The sequence below is a fragment of the Callithrix jacchus genome, chromosome 7 (assembly GCF_049354715.1).
Source record: "Callithrix jacchus isolate 240 chromosome 7, calJac240_pri, whole genome shotgun sequence".
NCBI classification, from domain to species: Eukaryota; Metazoa; Chordata; class Mammalia; order Primates; family Cebidae; genus Callithrix; species Callithrix jacchus.
The window spans coordinates 74,720,929-74,743,803 of NC_133508.1; the positions used below are offsets into that span (position 1 = coordinate 74,720,929).

The 22,875-nt window shown below is 45.9% G+C and overlaps 1 long non-coding RNA gene across 3 annotated transcripts in view; it reads left to right on the forward strand.

The window, feature by feature from the left end:
- The first annotated feature begins 1,061 nt into the window (after nucleotides 1-1,061).
- LOC108592566 (uncharacterized) overlaps nucleotides 1,062-22,875 on the forward strand; it is an 88,807-nt gene continuing 66,993 nt past the window's right edge. Inside the window, exons 1-4 of one of the 3 annotated variants that reach the window (XR_013519934.1) lie at nucleotides 1,062-1,694; nucleotides 2,298-4,680; nucleotides 17,224-17,319; nucleotides 18,091-18,275. This is a non-coding gene — a long non-coding RNA (uncharacterized LOC108592566). Of the gene's footprint in view, nucleotides 1,695-2,297; nucleotides 4,681-12,985; nucleotides 13,034-17,223; nucleotides 17,320-18,090; nucleotides 18,276-22,875 lie in introns of those variants that run through there. The other 2 variants (XR_001912742.4, XR_013519935.1) reach the window with 2 other exon arrangements.

The window sequence follows — 22,875 nt, forward strand, 5'->3', positions numbered from 1 at the left end:
GCACTTTTCCCAGCCCAGCCGAAAGCAGCCCAGGGGAAAGGGAGGGCAGGGAATGGGGAGCTGCAGGGCCCTCCACGTCCTGGGACCATTTGTGCAGGGCTCCGAGGGGACCCGTGTGGCTCAGGGTGGCTAAGCGGGGGAGATGCTGCCCCACCCGATAGGTGACCTGAGTGCTCTGTTCCAAATGCCAATAGCAGCTCTTTGTTTATTCTAGGCCTTCCACTGCCTTGGGAGTCTATCATGTGTTCATACCTTGGGCTGGCATCGTTTCCTTACTCACACTGGAGCATGCCTGGCAGTCAGGGCCACTGCGTCAGTCTCATACACACTTGTACCCTCCAGGGTGAGCCCAGTCCCCGGACTTGCACTGCCACACACACACACACACACACTCACAATCAACATCTCCATGTGCAGGATCACACTCGACTTGCACAGATTCTCTACTCTCACCTGCAAGTGTACTCTCCCCTCAGTCCCAAGCATGCACAGAGCTGGACCCTTCTCCACAGTCAAACGGAGACTTTTCTGTCTGTCTGTCTTTGTCTTTTGCTCACAGAATTAGGCTGCCAGAGGAGCTTGGAGTGGATCTTGGAATGTCAGGTGATGAGATCACAGACTCAGGCCCCTGTGCCATTTAGCCCCCAGTGTCACCCACTTCCACTGGGTCCCTGAGCCCCAGTGGGATTGTAAGAGCTCAGGCTGGTGCAGTCCTTTGGATGCCACTATGTAAATCTCAAACTTAACACTCCAAAGCAGAGCTCCTGGTCTCCCCCAAACCTGCTTCTCCTGCAGTCCTCCCCCGTCTCAGCTCTTGGCAAGTCCTTGCTTCCATTGCTCAGGACAAAAAAACCCTGGAGTCATTCTTGACTCCTCTCTTTTTCTCACTTCCTACTGCTAGTCCATCAGCAGATCATGCTGGCTGTATTTTAAATACATATTCCTAATCTGATCACTTCTCACCACCCCCACTGCCACCACCTCGACCAACCCGACTCAGACCTGGTTTACTGTAGCAACCCCCAGACAGGTTTTCCTGTTTCTGCTCTTCCCCCCTATGTGGCAGCCAGACCATGTCCTTCTCTGCTCCTCTTGAAGAAATAGTGAGGACCTTACAGGGGCTTGTGAGTCCCTATGTGATCTGCTCCTTTAACCCCACCCGCTCCTGTCTTCTTCTCCCCCATTTTCCCTCCTGCACTCCCCTCCAGCCACAGTGGCCTCCTGGCTGCACCCCTGCCTTAGAGTCTTTGCTGTTTCCCTGCCTAGAATGCTTTTTTCTACCAGATGTCTATTTGAATAACCCTCTTCCTCCTCCTTCAAGCCTGCTCCAATGTCACTTCTTAGTGAGATCACCTTAAATATCCTATTGAATCCTGCAACCTGCTGCCCCTTCAGCCCCTGCCCTCCCAATCCCACTTACTCTGTTGTTTTTTTCCTCTTTTTCAGCAGAACATATACCTTCTATCACAAGTTGGTTGCACCGGGAAATAGAGTCCGATAAGACTTCGGTTTGCAGGAAGTTTACTGGGGAAGACTCTTAAGGGAGTGGAGGAAGCACTTTAGGGACCTTTAGGGAGTGGAGGAAGCAGAACCAGGCAGAGGGAAAAGTTGAATTGTGATGTCACAACAAAGGCCTCAGCTGACCCCATGGGGAGCTGTGAGCTGGGGTGACTTTCAAAGTCTTCTGCATTAAGGTGAGGGGTCTGGGGTCCTTATAGCCCCTCATCTACCTAATATTGGGTGTGGGCTGCCCCCAGGGAAGGGGAGTGATCTTGGGGGAAGCAGCTGTCTGCTCTGAGGGCAAATTCTGGGGAGGGACTCAGGTGAATGACTTTGGCCACCAGTACTCCCAGCAGCTGGGGGTGAGTGCATCTGTTCAGAACTGGAGAACTGATGCCATACCACAGCAACCACTCTGCCTTTTACCATACATAAAAGAGTAAATGTTAATATATAAAATTTATCGTTTGTTGGCCGGGTGCAGTGGCTCTCGCCTGTAATCTTAGCACTTTGGGAGGCCGAGGCGGGTGGATCATTTGAGGTCAGGAGTTCGAGATCAGCCTGACCAACATGGTGAAATTCCATCTCTACTAAAAATACAAAAAATTAGCTAGTCATGGGTGCGTGCGCCTGTAATCTCAGGTACTTGGGAGGCTGAGGCGGGAGAGTTGCTTGAACCTGGGAGGTGGAGGTTGCAGTGAGCTGAGATCATGCCACTGCACTCCAGCCTGGGCAACAGTGAGACTGCCTCAAAAATAAATAAATAAAATTTATTGTTTGTCTGTCTCTCCCTCTAGAAAAGAAGCTCCACGAGGGACAGGAATATCTGCGAGTATAGCTCCCTGATGTTTTCCAAGTGCCTGGAACAGTTTTGGCCCATAGTAGGCTCTCCATATATATTTGCTGAATGAATGAATGAACCTGCTCATTTCTCAATGTACTGCTTGTGTCTGCCATCAACGTTACTGGAATCTCAATCCCAGTTTTGCCACCAATCAGCTGTGCAAACTATGGGCAAGTTTTCTAACTTTTTGGAGCCTCTGCTTCTTCATCAGTAAAATGGAATAAGAGAAGTACCCATCTCACAGGGTTTTAGGAGGATGAGGTGAGCTCATGCTTGTAAAGCACCTTGCAGGTGCTTGGGACAAAGCTGGTAGTCACTGAATGTTAACTTGTTAATGTTGCTAACCTTGGGCTCTCCTTATCAGCCTTGAAGACAAAGCCAAGACTTCAGCTGGGAAATGTTGACCTTGTAAGTGTACAGGGATAGGTGGTGTACAGAAGTCTGATCTGCAGAGGTCATTATTGGTTAATGAGGATAGAGATCTGCTTTCAAGCCTCTGGCTAGAATCCTTGCCTTGGGACAGCTCAACGTGTACCTGTGAGTGTACATGGGTCTGCACATATGATTGAATAGAGCTAATGTGAGCTACATTCAAAGCTGTGCATTCCTAAAAGATAATTGGTCCTAGGTAGTAGGCCCATATAGGAAGTCAGCCATTAGCATGGTCAAAAGAGTCATCTTTCCTTCCTATCTTCTGCTCGCTCTTAACCTCCTGCACGGGCTTCTTCCCCATCGCTCCTCTGAATGAACTCACTTCCCAATATCCAGTGACTTCTTTATGGTCAAATCCAGTGGTTGCTTACTTGACCTCAGCAACAATACTGATCACCACTCTCCATCTTTACGTCCCGAATTTGGGCACAATGACTACCATGGTATGTCTCCCCAGCTTTCCTGCAAAGGGACTCATCAAGGCACTGTGTTCTTCTAGTCAATGAAAACATCTGTGGCCAACAACAGTGTGAGTCTCTTCCCAAGAACTGCCTTTGGCCAAATGGAACTGCCTCTCCCAAGTGTTATGCCACCTCTCAAGAGTTATACCGTTTCCCAAAGGTCACAACATCTCCCTGGAGGTAGTTCAAATTCAATAACTAACTGGTAACTCTTGTTTCATTTTGGGAAATCTTTAAAGGGGCATAGTTGCTCTAGCACTTCCCACCAGCCCTTGGTCAGCCCACATTTACCTCTGTTGGCAATACACCAGAGTTCAACCTCTCTCTCTGGCTCGCCTGGCTTCCCTTCCTCTTCACTAGTTTCATGCCCGAAATCTCTCCAATAAGTCCTCTGCATGCAAATCTCCATCTTTGATCTATTTCTAGGGAACCTGACCTACTACTACAGTTGGTGCTAGAAGTGGTTCCTAGGAAACAGACTCTAAAATGGGATTTTGGAGCTGGATCATCCACCGGCCAGTTGGTAATAAGAACCTCATCACTGGTGGTGGGTGGAGGTACCGATAGCCCCTGGCATGCTCTAGGGTGCAATTGTTAAACTTTCCCTGATGCGGAAGTGGGATGGGATACTGGCGAAAGGGAAAGTACTAATGGGTGTAATCTCTCAGACAGTAGAGAGGCTCAGAGGAGTGATAATTATAAAGTCTACGGAATTAAATGATTGTTGCTGGGGGCAAGCAAGGCATTGGAAAGACAATGAAATGCTGAGAGTGATTAATCACCAATTTAAGGTGAAGTGTGAAAGCTGAAGGGCCTCCTTGCTGTCAGATAAAGTGACTGTCTCCCAAAGCTGGAAGGCAGAAAAAACTGAGGTTTGGCCCAGGAATGAATTGTAAGGACAGCAGATTTCCAAAGAAAATTGAATTCTTGACATAGCAAGTCAGCTCTGTTTGATTGATCAGGGCTTGACTGGGGGCTCTGACACTTAGGACAGGGACATCTGGGTGGATTCCCTTGAATGCCTTGAAGCTCTAGGTCACCCTGAGCCCTCTGAGGCCATGGAATGTCCTGTGAAAGGCTTGAGCTTCCCTGGTGTGATGGTTAATACTGAGTGTCAACTTGATTGGATTGAAGGATACAAAGTATTGATCCTGGGTGTGCTTGTGAGGGTGTTGCCAAAGAAGATTAACATTTGAGTCAGTGGGAAAGGCAGACCCACCCGTAACTGGGTGGGCACCATCTAACCAGCTGCCAGCAAATATAAAGCAGGCAGAAAAATGTGACAAGGAGAGACTGGCCTAGCCTCCTAGCCTCTGTCTTTCTTCCGTGCTGGATGCTTCCTGCCCTAGAACACTGGACTCCAAGTTCTTCAGTTTTGGGATTCAGACTGGTTCTCCTTGCTCCTCAGCTTGCAGCCAGATTATTATGGGACCTTGTGACGCTGTAAGTTAACACTTAATTAACTTCTATATATCTATCTCCTATTGGTTCTGTCCCTCTAGAGAACCCTGACTAATGCAGATTTTGGTACCAGAAGGAGTTCTAGAGGAACAAAATATTAAGGATGGAGTTCTTTCATTGGTTTTGGGGTTTCTGGAGTTGGCTGGTTAATAAGATTCAACCCCAAATGCTGACGACTCTACTTCTAATCATATGGAGAACACTGATAGTCCTTGGTGTGAACTGTTTAGAGGGCTATGTAAAATAAATGCATTTGACACTCCTCATTTGCCACCTGTGAGAGGCAAGGAGCTCAGTGACTCTACACACAATACCTTTCACCATATGTGCAGAACCAAAGAACATAATGAAGCTGGTTGGTTGCTCCTAAGTTCAGTAGACAAAGTTATGAAAGAAAATAGTGAACTCAGGAATTCTGTCTCCTGGCTTCAAAAGCAGATACTGAGCCTCAAATCTGCTAAGGTTGCCCTGAGTGAGAGTCTTATCTCCTGTAGGGAAAGAGCTGAAATTTTGGAAAAACAGACACAAGCTCTTATCATGTGAGTGGCTCACCTGCAATGAAAGATGCATGCACAGCCTCTCCAGATGTCTACTGTTGAAGTGAGGGCATTGATTGTAAGAGAATGGGACCCTGCAACTTGGAATGGGGATGTGTGGGAGAACCTGATGAAGCCGGAGACACTGAGTTTGTAAACTCCGATGAACCCTTTCAGCCAGAAGGAACAGCTTCACCACCTCCAGTAGTGGCCACATCCCCGCCCGGACCCACTGCCATCAGCCTTTCCACCTTTGCCTGAGGAGATAAACCCTGTGCTGCCTGAGGCAACAGGGATGGCCTCCCCTGAGGGAGTTATTTTGCCCCTGAGGCAAAATAATGTTGATTCTCCTCAGGGGCCACCCCCAACACCCCTGTTTGCTTCTAGACCTATAACTAAAGTCCCAGCGGGCCCCTGGAGGTGAGGTTGAGAGTGTGACCCATAAGGAGGGGCACTACACTAGAAAAGAACTGTTTGAGTTCTCTAATTTATATAAACAGCAATCTGGAGAACAGGCATGGGAATGGATGTTAAGGGTATGTGATAATGGTGGAAGAAACAGAGTTGGATCAGGCTGAATTTATTGATCCGGGCCCACTAGGCAGGGACTCTGCATTTAATGTTGCAGCTTAACCATATTTGCTTGGTTAACTGAAATATGGATTAAAAAAGATGTCCCACTGTAAAGGAGCTGGAAATGCCTGATCTTCCTTGGTTTAATGTAGAGGAAGGGATCCAAAGGCTTAGAGAGATTAGGATGGTGGAGTGGATTAGTCATTTTAAACCTATTCATCCCAGCTGGGAGAGTCCAGAAGACACACTCTTGACCAATGCCTTGTGAAATAGATTCGTGAGGGCATCACCTGCATCTTTGAAGAGCCCTGTAATTACTCTTATTTACATGTGAGATCTAATGGTAGGAACCACAGTCATTCAACTAAAAAATTTAAATTCAATGGGAATAATTGGATCCTCTGGTGGCAGGGGCCAAGTGGCAGTGCTCAACCGTCAAAGGCAAGGTGGCTGTAGCTACCACACTGGGCAGCAGAGGCAAAGCAACAGTCAGAGTGGTCTAAAGAATCATGGCCCCTCAATCAATTTACTGACTTGAAACCCAGAAATAAAGGGGAGGGAGACCCAGAAGCTCTTAAATAAAGGGGAGGCAGGGTCCTCTTGAGGAAGGACCCCACTACATTACTGACAATGTATGCAGTGAATCTTTCTCCCATCCTTCCCCAAGGAGACCTCCAGCCTATTATCAGGGTAACTGTGCATTGGGGAAAGGGAAATGATCAGACATTTCAGGGACTACAGGACACTGACTCTGAGCTGATGTTAGTTCCAGGGGACCCAAAACGTCACTGTGGTCCTCCAGTTAAAGTAGGGGCTTATGGAGGTCAGGTAATTAATGGAGTTTTAGCTCAGGTCCAACTTACAGTGGGTCCAGTGGATCCCCAGACTCATCCTGTGGTCATTTCCCCAGTGCCAGAATGCATAATTGGCATAGATATTCTTAGCAGCTGGTAGACTTCCTGACTGGTAGGGTGAGGACTATTATGATGGGAAAGGTCAAATGGAAGCCATTAGAGCTGCCTCTACTTAGAAAAATAGTAAGTTAAAAAAAAACAATATTGCATCCTTGGAGGGATTGCAGAGATTAGTGCCACCATCAAAGACTTGAAAGACACAGGGGCGGGGATTCCCTACACATGCCCATTCAATTCTTCCATTTGACCTGTGCAGAAGACAGATGGATCTTGGAGAATGACAGTGGATTATCATAAGCTTACCCAAGTGGTGACTCCAACTGCAGCTGCTGCACCAGATGTGCTTTCATTGCTTGAGCAAGTTAACACATCTCCTGGTGCCTGGTACGCAGCCACTGACTTGGCAAATGCCTTTTTCTCCATTCCTGTCCATAAGGCCCACCAGAAGCAAGTTGCCTTCAGCTGGCAAGGTCAGCAATACACCTTCACTGTCTCACCTCAGGGTATACCAACTCTCCGGCTTTGTGTCATAATCTTATTCAGAGAGGCCTTGATTGTTTTTTGCTTCTGCAAGATAACAAACACACTGGTCCATTACACTGATGACATTATGCTGATTGGATCCAGTGAGCAATACGTAACAAACACGCTGGACTTATTGGTGAGACATTTGTATGCACAGGATGGGAAATAAATCTGACTAAAATTCAGGGATCTTCTACCTCAGTAAAATTTCTAGGGGCCCAGTGGTGTGGGGTCTGTAGAGATATTCCTTCTAAGGTGAAGGATAAATTGCTGCATTTGGCCCCTCCTACAACCAAGAAAGAGGCACGCCTAGTGGGGTTGTTTGGATTTTGGAGGCAGCACATTCTTCATTTGGGTGTGTTACTCCGGCCTATTTATTGAGTGACCTGAAAGGCTGCCAGTTTTGAGTGGGGTCCAGAACAGGAGAAGGCTCTGCAACAGGTCCAGCTGCTGTGCAAGCAGCTCTGCCATTTGGGCCATATGACCCAGCACATCCAATGGTGCTTGAGGTATCAGTGGCAGATAGGGATGCTGTGTGGAGCCTTTGGCAGGACCCCATAGGTTAATCACAGGGGAGGCCTCTAGGATGTTGGAGCAAGGCTCTGCCATCTTCTGGAGGTAACTATTCTCCTTTTGAGAAACAGCTCTTGGCCTGTTACTGGGCTTTGGTGAAGACTGAATATTTGACTTTGGGTTATCAAGTCACCATGGGACCTGAACTGCCTATTATGAACTGGGTGCTTTCTGACCCATGTAGCCATAAAGTGGGTGGTGCACAGCAGCATTCCATCATCAAGTGGAAGTGGTATATACGTGATCAGGCTCAAGCAGGTCCTGAAAACAAATAAGTTACATGAGGAAGTGGCTCAAAGGCCCATGGTCTCCACTCCTGCCACCCTGCCTTCTCTTCCCCAGCCTGCACTGATGGCCTTATGGGGAGTTCCCTACGATCACTTGACAGAGGAAGGGAAGACTAGGGCTGGTTCACAGATAGTTTTGCTCAATATGCAGGCACCACCTGAAAGTGGACAGAGAAAGAGAAGACTAGAGACTGGTTCACCACATGGCTCTCCACAATATGCAGGCACCACCTGAAACTGGACAGCTGCAGCACTATAGCTCCTTTCTAGGACATCCCTGAAGGACAGTGGTGAAGGGAAATCTTCCCAGTAGGCAGAACTTCAAGCATGTACCTGTTGTGCAGTTTGCATGGAAGGAGAAAAGGCCGGATGGGCAATTACATGCTGATTCATGGAGACTGTAGCCAATGGTTTGGCTGGATGGTCAGAGACTTGGAAGAAGCATGCTTGGAAAATTGGTGACAAAGAAATTTGGGGAAAAGTTATGTGGATGGACCTCTCTGAGTGATGAAAAACGATGAAAATATGTGTATCCTACGTGAGTGCTCACTAATGGGTGACCTCAGAGGAGGGGGAGTTTGATAATCAAGTGGATAGGATGACCCATTCTGTGGACACCACTCAGTCTCTTTGCCCAGTCACCCCTATTATCACCCAATGGGCCCATGAACAAAGTGGCCATGGTGGCAGGGATGGAGGTTACTTGTGGGCTTATCAACAGGGACCTCCACTCACCAAGACTGACCTGGCTACAGCCACTGCTGAGTGCCCAATTTGCCAGCAGCAGAGACCAACACTGTGCCCTTGATATGGCACCATTCCTTGGGGCGATCAGCCAGCTACCTGGTGGCAGGTTGATTATATGGGACCTCTTCCATCATGCAAAGGTCCTCACTGGCATAGAAACTTACTCCGGATATAGGTTTGCTTATCCTGCACACAATGCTTTTGTCAAGACTACCATCTGTGGACTCATGGAATGCCTTATCCACCATGACAGATTTCCACACAGCATTGCCTCTGACCAAGGCACTCACATCACAGCTATAGAAGTGTGGCAGTGGGCTCACGCTTATGGCATTCACTGTTCTTAGCATCTTCCCCATCATCCTGAAGCACCTGGATCGACAGAACGGTGGAATGGCCTTTTGGAGTCACAATTACAATGCCAACTAGGTGACAATACTTTGCAGGCTGTGGCAAAGTTCTCCAGAAGGCCATGTATGCTCTGAATCAGTGTCCAATATATGGTACTGTTTCTCCTATAGCCAGGATTCATGGGTCCAGGAATCAAGGGGTGAAGTGGAAGTGGCATCACTCAGCATCACCCCTAGTGATCCACTAGCAAGATTTTTGCTTCCTGTTCTGTGACATTACGTTCTGCTGGCCTAGAGGTCTTAGTTCCAGAGGGAGAAACACTGCCACCAGGAGGCACAACAACGATCCCATTAAACTGGAAGTTAAGATTGCCCCCTGGACACTTTGGGCTCCTCCTACCTTGAGGTCAACAGGCTAAGAGGGGAATTACAGCATTGGCTGGGGTGACTGACCCAGACTATCAAGATGAAATCAGTTTACTACTCCACAACGGAGGTAAGGAGGAGCATTCGTGGAATACAGGGGATCCATTAGGGCATCTCTTAGTATTACCATGTTCTGTGATTAAGGTCAATGGGAAACTACAGCAGCCCAATCCAGGCAGGACTACAAATGGCCCAGACCCTTCAGGAATGAAGGTTTAGGTCACTCCACCAGGAAAAAAACCCCCATGACCTGCTGAGGTGCTTGCTGAAGGCAAAGGGAATACAGAATGGGTAGTAGAAGAAGGGAGTCATCAATACCAGCTACAACCACGTGACCAGTTGCAGAAATGATGACTCTAATTGTTATGAATATTTCCTCCTTCTTTTGTTAAAAACACGTTTGTGCATGTATACACTTGTACTAAGAAAATATCTTCATTTTATTTCCTTTTTCCTTTCATAGGACATAAGATTTATTGACCTCATAGCAGCATTTAAGTATTGTTAACTTTATGTAATAGTATTTGGGGACTGGCGTGTTTCTGGTTGTATGAAGGATAGTTGTATAATGCTAGGCATAATTATGACTTTATAGTTACCATTATTTGAGGATTGTGTATGATCTCAGGGGCTGTGTATGGGCTCTGGTTGACAAGGGCTGGACTTGCGATGGTCAATACCGAGCGTCAACTTGATTGAAGGATAGAAAGTAATGATCCTGGGTGTATCTGGGAGTGTTGCCAAAGGAGATGCACATCTGAGTCAGCTGGCGGGGAAGCACAGAACCTCCCTTCATTGGGTGGGCACTGTCTAATCAGCTGCCAGTGAATAGAAAGCAGGCAGAAAGCATGAAAAGGAAAGACTGGCCCAGCCTCCCAGCCTACATCTTTCTCCCGTGCTGGATGCTTCCTGCCCCAGAACATTGGACTCCAAGTTCAGTTTTGGGACTTGGACTGGTTCTTCTTGCTGCTCAGCTTGTGGACAGCCTATTGTGGGACCTTGTGATCATGTAAGTTAATACTTAGAAAAGTCTCCTATCATCTATCCGTCTGTCTGTCTGTCTGTCCGTCTCTTATTAGTTCTGTCCCTCTAGAGAACCCTAATACACCCAGGCTTGAGGATGATGCTAGGGCCTCTACCTTACAAGATGCCCTGCATCATGCACCCTCCCTCAATTCCTGCCCCAGCGTGGTCTCCCACTTCTCCTTCCAGTATCCAGACCAATAACTTGGGTTAAGCTGCAACGTAACCTGGCTGCTGAGGGAAGAAGTGGCTGTGGGACGCAGCCAGTGAATACCAGCAGGAGCCGGGAGTTAACTGCATTTCTCTCTTGCATCATTGACAGGCTTGCCACCTCTGATCTCCATGTTGCTGTTATAGGGATCTTTTCAAACAGATATCTCACCATATCTCGGCCTTGCTTAGAACTCTTCGGTGGCTCCTTATGGCCTTGGGACAAAGCCCCCATTTCTTTGCTTGGTGCTGCGTCATCTCTTACCCCATTTTCTATGTACTTGCCATGGCTGTTCCTGTGTTGGTGCTTTGCTTTTGCAGCTTCCACGCCTGGAAACTCTCTCCCCTTCCTTGTTTCACTGGGCACCTTCATATCTCAGTTCCAGGGCCATTGGTGCTCCTCCTGCCGAGACCTGTGTTCTCCTCCATCTCTCCTCTTCAGGGATGGAGCGTCTCTCCTGGGCGGCTGAGGGCATAATAGGCTGCAGAGGACTCTCAGCCATTTCCCTCCCTGGGGACTGCCTGCAGTCAGACAGCTGCCTTCATTAGGGTTATGCCCCCATTGGGGACCAGCCCACAACTAATGCTGGCTGAGAAGGATTCAAATATCTGCCTCCTTTCCCTCAGTTTGGGACAACCTTGAATTTCCTTCCTACATTCAGAGCTTCTTATAGCTGAGGTCTAAGTTGCAACCATATTACTGGGCCAATCCTAGCTTCCTCCTTCTTTACAGGCTGATCTCTCCAGAGCACCCCTCCTGCTGCAATGAACCTCATGCAACTGTATTTCAAAGTCTATTTCCAGAGAAAACACCTTTTATTTTTATTTCAGTTATTTATTTTTTTATTATACTTTAAGTTCTGGGGTACATGTGCAGAATGTGCAGGTTTATTACATAGGTATACACGTGGCATGGTAGTTTGCCACACCCATCAACCCATCATCTACATTAGGTATTTCTCCTAATGCTATCCCTCCCTAGTCCCCCACATCCTGACAGGCCCCAGTGTGTGATGTTCCCCTCCCTGTGTCCATGTGTTCTCATTGTTCAACTCCCACTTATGAGTGAGAACATGTGGTGTAGGAAACACCCTTTAAAGCATTCTTATATTTTTTTTCTCTGGGCTCTCTCAGAACCGTGGGTATATCTGATATTTTGTATTTTTCAGTTTTCTGTTGCTGTGTAACAAACCGTCCCTAAATGTAGTGATTTAAAATAATGAGACTTTTTTTCCCATGATTTTATGGGTTGACTGGCTTCAGGCAGGCAGTTCTGCACCACCCACTGTAGCTTAGGTCACTCATGTGTCTGCACTTATCTGGGAGCTCTACTGTAGCTGGAATGTCCAGGATGGCTGCTCATCCTCCAGGACGTCTGTCCACATGGCCTTCACTCATTCCCCAGTCTAGCTTGGGCTTCCTTACGCTATGGTAGCTGGGCTCCATGAGGGAGAGAGTGGAAGTGGCCACTTCTCTAAGGATCTGGGCTTATAAGCTTTAGAACCTCACTTCTTTTTTTTTTATTGCATTTTAGGTTTTGGGGTACATGTGAAGAACATGCAAGATAGTTGCATAGGTACACATGTGGCAGTGTGATTTGCTGCCTTCCTCTCCTTCACGTATATCTGGCATTTCTCCCCATGCTATCTCTCCCTAACTCCCCATGCCCCACTGTCCCTCCCCTATTCCCCCCAACAGACCCCAGTGTGTAGTGCTCCCCTCCCTGTGTCCATGTGTTCTCATTGTTCATCACCCACCTATGAGTGAGAACATGCGGTATTTCATTTTCTGTTCTTGTGTCAGTTTGCTGAGAATGATGGTCTCCAGGTTCATCCACATCCCTACAAGGGACACGAACTCATCGTTTTTGATTGCTGCATAATATTCCATGGTGTATATGTGCCACATTTTCCCTGGTCCAGTCTATCATCGATGGGCATTTGGGTTGATTCCAGGTCTTTGCTATTGTAAACAGTGCTGCAATGAATACTCCTCCCATCAGCTGGTGGAGCTTATTTCTCCTCTCCTTGAATTTGGCAGGCCTGTTACTTGCCTTGACCAAGAGAGTGTGACAGACGTGAGGTTCTAAGTTAGAACTCAGAATTTAGAACCTCACTTCTGTCACACTCTCTTGGTCAAGGCAAGTAATAGGCCACACTCTCTTGGTCAAGGCAAGTAATAGGCCTGCCAAATTCAAGGGGAGGGGAAATAAGCTCCACTTGCTGATGGGAGGAGCGTCATTTGTGTCTAGGGATGAGAGGGAGTAGTTAAAGACTGCTGGAAACTACCACAGCATGTAACAGCACGTCACTGGGAGCTCCTTGAGGGCAGGGATTCATCTATATCGTTTTGTCCTTAGCCCAGGCACTTCCCGGAGCTGTCAGAGATTTCTGGTGACAGAGTGAGCTCCAGCCTGAATACTCCTCATTCTGTGTTTGGTCCCCATAGATCCTGGGCAGGGGGTAAAGAGGTAGTGAAGCCAAGCCACAGGCTGTGTCAGCTGCCTCTATGGGGACATTGCTTTAATTTCCGAGATATCAATCCAAATGCTGTCTGGAGTCTATTTCTGGGCACAGATTCTGCCCCTGGGGCAGGAGTAGGGCACATTTTATTCAGCCACATGGTTATCCAGGGCCCCAGAACCAAACACAGATTTAATAATTAAAGCTTGTCTCTTCTCTCTCTTGTCATTGTACATTTAGAGCATGTGGAAGTCATTAGTGTTGTTTGTCAAATATTGCTGGCGATGCACCTGCTGCACACATGGAAGGATTGCACTTCTTGGCCCTCTTGTGGTTGGGTGAAGCCTAGTGATTAATTCTGGCCAATGAGTTGTGAATGGAAGTGACTTGTGCCATGTATGGGGATTTAATTGCTGCGTGAAGCCCTTCAGAGCTTTTTCTCTCTGCCTTGGAGACTGGCAATGTTCGAGATGGTGTCTGCTCCATCTTGAGTGAGGATACATGGAGCAGACACCAACCAACCCATGATGCACAAGTGGCATGAGTGAGAAATAGTATTTGCTGTTTGAAGCTGCTAAGATTGAAGGGTTGTTTGTTACGGTAGCGTGCCATAGCCTATCCTGTATGATCCAAGGGCCTGGCTCATCTCGAGCTCATCTTAGCATGTGGATATATCTGGTGTGGGATAGAGGCAGGGCTCTGGGGAAAGAACTCACCTTCAGGATAGAAGCTGTAGTAGATCCTGGGGTAGGAATCCAACACTATATTAGCAGCCCAACTAATATAAACAACTAATATACTAACGTGTTAGAGTTGTAAAGTCTTCATAGTAACATTGAATGGAATGAATATTCAGGAAAGTGGGACCATTAAAAAGATTCCTACCCCTGCCTCCTACGTGTACGTCTCTTCCCTCCCCCTCCCCCTCCCCCAAATCCCCTCATTCACTGTGAGGGATTTGAATAGTTGTCTTAAAGGCATAGTGATTTGAATGCCCAGACATTTGCATATGGGCTTTCCTTCTGTTGCTTTCTTTATTCTAGTTCAGTTGCTCTCTAACTTTAGTGCGCCTAAAAATTTCTGTTCATGGCTGTATAAACAAACCCATGTATACTGTACTTTATGAGTGTGGTTTGAGTTTTTCAAGGGTACTTTAGACTATATGCAATTCTGTCTTAGGCACAGACTTCAAAATCTCACCTCTGTGTAAGATGAGATTCCATTGTTCAAAACCAAAAGAACCTTGCAAATTTTATGAGGCACGGAGGGCACAAGATGTCAGCGGCAGCTGTTCTCAGCCGATTATCCACCCATCCCCCAAGTCCTGTTGATTTTACACCCACGGTCTAAGCCTCCATCATCTCTTTCCTGGATTACCGTGAAGGGCTCCTAACTGTCTTTTTGCTTCTATTCCTGTTTTCTCCAATTCATTGTCCATATCACAGCCACGGTGATCCTTTCCAAACACCAATCTGGTCACATTCCTTCCCCTCCGTGTAATTCTCTTCACTGGACCTCCCATTGCGCTTACCAAGAAGATCGACACTTTTAATGTGTTCTTAAGACCACAGGATTCAGCCTTGCTTCATGTGAAATGAGCTCCAGGCTCATTTCACAGCAGTCTCCCCTTTGGCCTTTTACTTTCACCGACACATTCCTGTCCCTCTACCCCATCGCAGAGCCTTGGCACCTGTTCTACCATCTGCTCAGAATGTTCTTCCCTCACCCTCTCCTTTTTGCTTGGTTAACTCCTACGCATGCTTCAGATGTCGGTTCAAATGTTACGTCCTTGGAGAAGCATTTAAGCCAGCTTACTCTTTATTCGCTCTCACAGAATGTGTTGCTTTCCTTCAGAATATTTATGTCAGTTTGTAATTGCATACTAATTTGTTTGATTATCTGATGAACACTTGTTTCTCCCACTAGAATGTAAGCTCTAGGAGAGCAGGGGCCACGACTCCCTTGTTATTCTTGTATTCCTAGCACATGCCATGCATGTTTGCTGCATGAATGATTGGATGGTACCACAGTGGTTCAGTGGCAGTGATAGTGGCTGTGGCACCGAAAGCAGTGGCGGAATATCCATTTCCTTCTGTTTTGGGCTATTATTTAATCTTATTCTCACCTCTAGCTTCTGTGGCCTGGGAAATAGGAATTATCTCCAGTAGACAAGACTCAGGGCCAGCAAGTGGCAGTCAGGTCCAGAATCTGCTCTCCAAATGTGAGGTGTAGAGTTTCTTCTCAGAGACCCTACTACTTCCTGGCCTGGAAATTTGACAAAGCGAATGCCTCCTAAGGTATCCAGTGTGGATGATTTGCAGGGTAGAGGTAGCAAAGTAGCATCTTTTACAAACAGTCCTCCTACCTCTCTTCCTCTTTTTTCTCCTTTCCGTCTTTCCCTTCTTTTTCCTCTCTTTGATTCAAAAATCATTTTTGTAAATAAGGTCAGCAGGGGTGAGACTTTTTGAAACGTTTGGGCTGTGGTCAGCGCGAAGAAACTGGGCTGAGCACAGTTAACCTAGATAACCCAACCTGTGGGGCTGGTGAGGACCCATATGTACGATTAAGGCAGAAAACCTCAGACTTAAGGGAATGTGCTAATGTCGATTACTGTTTGTGAAGGCTTTAGGGTGTGATGGCGCCTCTGTGGGTAGGGGAAGGACTTCTCTTAGAAGGGACTAACATTTCCATTTTCAGTCATCCTGCGGGGAAGTGAATCCTAGAGCAGAAAATGAGGAGGTATGAGGTACACTTTAGCTGGAGGGGACATTTTCTTTCTCTTTCTGGAGCCTTGGTTTCGTTTGTTCTGGATTCTGCGGCCTGGAGGTATTTAGAGCATTATATTAGTTAAGGAAAGGCCAGCTGCTGTAACAGATAAACCTTAACATCTTGGTATCTCAACAGAATAAAAGTTTGTTTCTTGTCTCCAAAATAGATGTTCTGATAAGTGGTGGCTTTCTTCCAAGTGACAATCAGGGACCCAGCCACCTTCCATTTTGTGGCTCTCCCATTCTTAATGGAGAGAGTCTCAAAGTCACCTAGAAGCAGAAAAACTAACTGGGGTCAGTTCTCAGCATAGCTTGAGCAGGGAAATACATAGCCTGCTCCAGGAGGAAATAGCTCATTCACCAGAATTGCTGAATGAGCTGCCAACGCGTACCAGGAAGAACCAGGGGGATCCATGTAGAGGTGGCTCCTGGAGGTTTTAGACTGGGGTGGGGTTGGGGGGTCGAATACAAGTGCAGATCAGGGAGTGTTAATTGATCTAGGAATCCTTTCCTAGGATTAAGGATTTAATGTCTGGCAAGGACACTTGGAGTCAGTGCTAAGGTGCTGCTGAGATGTCTCCGTGAAGCTTGAATCTGCAGTTAATTAGATGGAGGGGGGTTGGTGGAATTGCTGGTAGAATATTGAGAAGGAATCAGGAGACTTAGAGATGTGATATGAGACTATGATATCCACTGACTATGTTTTCTGGGAAAGTCCAGAGGATATGTCCCTCACTAAAGCAATAAGAAATGCACTAGTTAGGGATATACAATATTATTGAGCTCAGAAGTGGCTATCTTCTGCAGGCAGGGTTGATGGTAAGAGGTGCTGGACTGGAACTGGGCTCCTCGATGACAATGGGAATAACGGAATTTTGGAATAGCAGAGGCCAGGTGCCAGCGGGTAGCAGAGGAAAGGTTGACTTGTTTGCCACATCAAGCAGTAGTCAAGTGGCAGCTAGAGGTCTTCACCCAAAGGATCTGTGCTGATAGCTAACAGATCATGTTCCTAGGAAGGGGACATAGGAGCAGCCAACAAGGTATCGCTTGCCTTATATAACCAAAAAAAGATCAAGCAAAAAAGATCAAGGCCTGTGGCAGCTTCCCTAATTAAAAATAATGAATCTTTAGCCACTTTCCAGATATGAGCCCCTAAAAGACCCAGAGTCCATTGATTGAGGAGGAGGCCAAGTCCCCTTGAGGAAGGACTCCGCAAAGCCACTTCAGGTATTTACAATACACATTACCCCAGTCCTTCTCCAAAGAGACTTATAGCTATTTATCAGGGTACCTGCACATTAGGGAAAGAGGGAACAATAAGATTTTTTGAGAGCTGTTGGATATTGAGTCAGGTGGGAATGCAAATGGCACAATTGCCCCCATATTAGAATTGGGCATATTGAGGGCAGGTGACAAGGGATCCCTGGTTTAACTCTGTCTTACAGTGGGTCTAGTGGATGCCCATGCTGACGCTTTGTTCATTTTCCTGGTTTCTGAGTATGTAATTAGAATGGATATACTTAGCAGTTGACAAAACCTTCATATTGGTTCTGAAGAACAAGTTGAGGTCTTTAAAAATGTTCTTTAACTCTTTGGTCAAGACATTAAATCCAAAGCAATTCCATATCTTAGGTGGCATTGTAGAAATTAGTATTGCCACCAAAGGATTAAATAATTTGGGGGTTGGTTTTCCCCACCACATTCCCATTCAATTTATTGGTAGGAACCCTAAAAATCCAGATTGGTTAGGGATAATGACCAGTGAACCACCAAAACAAGGGGTAGCTCTGATTGCTGTGCTGGAGATGGTATCTTTACTAGAACAGATCAACATAGCCTCCAGCATTTGATACACGGTATTTGATCTTTTCAATTCACATCAGAAAAAAGGATTAGAAGCAGTTTGTATTCACATGGGAAGGACAGTAATATATATTCACTGTCTTGCCTCAAGGCTATGTTGATTTTCTTGCTCTTTGTCACAATATCATCTAAAAGGACTTCGATTGTCTCGACGTTCCAAAAACATCATGCTGGTCCACTATACTGATGGCATCATTCTCAACAAATCCAACGAACCGGAAGTGGCAAGTACTGGGATGCCCTAATAAGAGACATGCATGTCGAGAGGACATAAAATCTACAAAGATTCAGGCCTTCAAGCATTGATTAAGCATATACAGGTACTGCTGCTCCTTGACTCTCCTACCAAAAAGAAAGAGGCATAGTCCTTGGTAGGCCTATTTGGAATTTTGAGGTACTGGATACTTATACTTGGGAATCGTGTTCTAACCCATTTATTAAGTGGCCCAGGAGGCTTCCAGTTTTGAATGAGTCTTAGATCAAAAGAGGACTCAGCAGCAAACCTGGGCTATAGTGTAAACTTCCTTATTTTTTGTGCCATATGATCTGGTAAACCAATAGTGTTAGAGGTATCTGTAGTCTGGCAAGCTTTATTAGGAGACTCACAGCGAAACCCTTAGTTACAGAGCAAGGCTATGCCTTCTTCAGTAGAGAACTACTCAGTGCTTGGAAAATCAGCTCCTGGAATGTTACTGGGCCCCAGCAGAGGCTGACCATGGACCATTAAGTGAATATATGGCCAGAGCTGCCCATCATGAGCTAGGTATTATCATATCTGAGTCACGAGGTTGACTAGACACATTAGCAATCCATTGTATAAAGGAAATCGTATATTTGAGTCAGATCTGAACAGGTTCAGAGGCTCAAGTAAGTGCTTGAACAGGTGGGTTAGACTCCCATGTTGTCTATCTTTGTTGAACCAGCACCTTCCTCTCAGCTCATATATATCCCCTTGTCAGGAGATGACCATGACCAGCTAATGGAGGAGGAAAAATCCTGGGTTGATTTAAACATGGATCAGTTCAATATATTGGTGACCCTGAAGGACAGTGTTGAGAGGAGAACTTTAGGAAGCACAGTTAGGTCACTAACTTTTTATGGAGAAAGGAGTAGTCTGAGGTGGGTATAAACATAAAGTTTTGGGCAATGGTGAATTGCTTGGCTAATTGGTCAGGGACCTGGAAGAAGCAAGATGAAATGATTAGAGCTAAGGAGTCTGGGGCTAAGGGACATGGATGGCCCTAAAGGAGTAGACCCAAGATTTTAGTATTTTTGTGTCTGATACTAATGCTCACCAGAAAGCATCCAGCATAGAAAAGGCATTAAACTGCTAGAAGACACGAATTGCCCATTGAGTAGCAGCCACCCTCTGTCCTCAGCAGTCCCATGTGTGGTGGCAGGGATAGAGGCTCTTCATAGGCTCAATAACAGGGGCTTCTTCTCACCAAGGTGGATCTAGCCAATGCAGCTGTTAAATGTGTGACTTGTCAACAGCTGGGCCCAACATCAAACCCTCAGCATGGTACTGACTCTACAGAGAATGACCACCCATTTGGTGGCAACATCCTCTGGAAGAAGCAGCAATTTGTCCTTACTAAGACTGACAAAACTCTGGACATGGGTTTGTCTTCCCTGCCCATGGTGCCTAAGCCAGCACCACTACCCAGGGGCTTATACAGTGATTAGTGACATGGGATTCTACATAGCAGCTTCTTAGATCAAGACTCCATGCTTTACAGCAAAGGAGGTATGACAATGGACAAATGACTTTGGGATGCACTGGTCCTATTATATACCAAATCACTTGGAAACAGCTGGCTTGATAGAAGGTTGTAATCATCCCTTAAAAACTCAGTTAATGTGGCAGGTTGAGGAATGGTACTCGTAAGGCTAGAATTCTGTTCTCCAGGATGTGGGGTATATGTTACGCTAACAGCCATTGAATAGTGTTGTGTTACAATGGCCAGAATATATGGATGTGGGGATCAAGGGGTGAAAGTGGAATTGTGCCCTTTCACCATCATTTCCAGGGATCAACTTGGGGGAACTTGTGCTTCTTATTTTAGAATCTTAAGGCTCTGTAAGATTAGAAGTATTGGTCCCAAAGGATGAGGCATTTTCACTAGGGGAAATAGTAAGAATTCCATTGAACCTACAATAAAGATTCCCACCAAGTTCTCTTGGGTTCTTTGTACCAGTAGACCAGAATACAGAGAGAGGAGCCATATTTGCTGTTATGAGGGGGACAATGAGGAATACGTCTAGAACTTTTCTACCCTCCCTGAGAACTTTCCCCATTCCCCACGTTACTTGTGACTCTTGGAAACTATCTCCTGCACCCAAGTTGATGTCAATATATGGCCAGAACTATGCTTTTGAGAGAACACAGTAAGACAGTAAAATTTTAAATTTTGTTGTAAGTGCAATGGAATTCATTGAAGGGTTTAAGCAAGGGTGGCACATGGTCAGATTTACATTTTAAAAAGATCACCCTGGTGGCTGTGTGGAGAGTGGATTGGGAGGGTTGGAATGGATTTAGGAAGTTAGGGGGCAGTTACGGTAGTCAAGACACAAGATGGTGGTGATTTGGATTTGTATGATGTTTGTTGTAGAGATGGAGTGAGAAGTTGATGGACTCAGGATATTTTATAGTGAACAGAATCAATAGGACAAGAGTTCCCTTTGTCTGTTTCAGATCAGTTTGGTCAGAACTTTGCCTTAGTGCATGCACAGATGTTTGAGCACTCCTTGTCCTAAGGCCAGTGAATCTAGGACAAGCCCTGCTTAGATCTCTTACTGGCAGCTACTTCCTGGGAGGAAAGGGCTATATGTAAGAATTAAAGAGCTTTATCACTGACTATTGAAACTCCAGGTGGGACCTCTCTAGCTTAGCCTAACAGAGAGATAGTTCTCTCTTTAGGACAGCAAAGCTGAGTTCCAGTTCCGTTTGAGCCACCCAGAGTGGCTCTTGAGTCCCAAGGCTGTGGTGTTTACTTGATTTTTCACTGGGATGAAGGGCGTCAAGGACTGGTTTGTGGCAACACAGTGGCAGCCCTTGAGATTCTCAGAGATATGCTTGTAGGAGAGGTGCAAGGAAGTAGGGTCTTTCTCTGAAAGACTAGATTTCCTGTTATCAGTCAGCTGGGGGCTCCAAGTTCTCAGAGTAATGAGACTGCCTTGGTATTCAGGGGCCAGTCAAGCCCGATGCATTTGGATTGCAATGTTTATTATTTCGTGGATCTCCTGGAATGATTTTGGTTACCAAGACAGTTTTCCTAAAGCCTGAATTCCCCATGGCTTGTAGAATGTAGTATCTAGAGATGGTGAAAGTGGTGTCTCAGAATGACCAGGGCCTGGTGATTAGCTACCTGGGACTTAGTAGGGACTCAGTAGATGTGTGCAGGGTGGTGTGAGAGGTAATAATTCCCAGAATTCTGGCTGAGGTGACTGGGGGGTGGGTCATTGAATTCAGTTTTGGACACACTAAGGAACATCCAGGGAGTAATACTTAGCAGGCTGTGGAATATATTTATATTTCTAGTGTCTAGAATAATGCCTGGCATGGTAGGAACTCAATGAATAATCATTCAACTCTATTTGTTAAATTTTTCTCTCCAGTTCCCCCAGCAACATCCAAACTCAGTGACAGATCAGGAGAGTTGTCAGAACTTTTTATTTAATTGAGTCTCTAGGTGAGGGGTTAAGTTGGCTACGGTTGCAGACCTCTTGCTGATGAGCTTGTCTTGGGATAATATCTGGAGAGCACTTGACTCATTGAAGCCTCCTTTGGATATTCAAGGAAGTGAAAGATGAAGACCCACAGGCATCCGGGACTTAGCTTTTCTGAGTGAGGTGGATTGGGAGATGGGCGTGGAACAGGAAAGTAACTCCCTCCTTCCAGGTCAGGATTCTACTGTAATCTCTCTGACTCTAGAGGTTATAAGTACAAACTTTGGAGTTGGATAACATGGGTTCAGTCTTCAATCCACCATTTTCTAGCTTTGTGACCTTGGGCAAGTTATTTGAGCTTCAGGTCTTATTTTCCATATTTGCAAAATAAAGAGATTTATATTTTGTACCTCATAATATTGCTGTGAGAATTAAACATAAGATGCTTAGTTCAATGCTGGCATACAGAAAGCATTCAATAAATGCTACTGATAATTCAATAGTAATTTAATGTGACTACCATTAAATAATCATAGTAATCATTATTTTTATTTCTCCAGCAATATCATGCATTCTTTATACCTCTAACCTATGAAAAAGTATCAATATTATTATTCCCATTTTACAGATGGAAAAAACAAGCTTGGAGAAGGGAAATGACTTCATCTAGCTAAGAATATGGCAGAGCTGAGCCAACTGGTCACATCTTCTGACCCCAAACCCTGTATTTCCCATGACTTATCTTGTGGGAGGCTGAGGTATAATTGAGTAGGTTTATCTGGTCAAGTCCAACAGCAATGCCCAAAGGTGAAATTCAAGTTCTATGAGAGCAGATACACCTGCCAACTTAACCAGGAAAGTGTGTGTCCATGTGTGGGTATGTGTGGCTGTGTTGGAGGGTAAGGGTAAATTGGTGAAATATCTCCCCCAACTCTCCAAGCCCTCAGAAATTCCCAACTCACAAATGAGCGTATTTTTGAACACCTTTCTGAGACCATCTTATCCAGATGCATCTTTTGAAAAGCCTTGTCCAACAAGGCTGAATTCAAATGAAAGAGAAAAGCATTTTTTTTTCTCCAAGGATATCTCTATCCTGTGTCCCACCTGAGTCAACCGAATAGCTCAAGATCTGGGAGAAATCTGAGATTAGAATATCTAGATTTTAGTTCTGATTCTGCCACTTTATGATGTGAATAACTCCCTTTCTCTCTGTGGGCCTCAGTTTCCCTGTCAGTATCAGATGGGGACTGC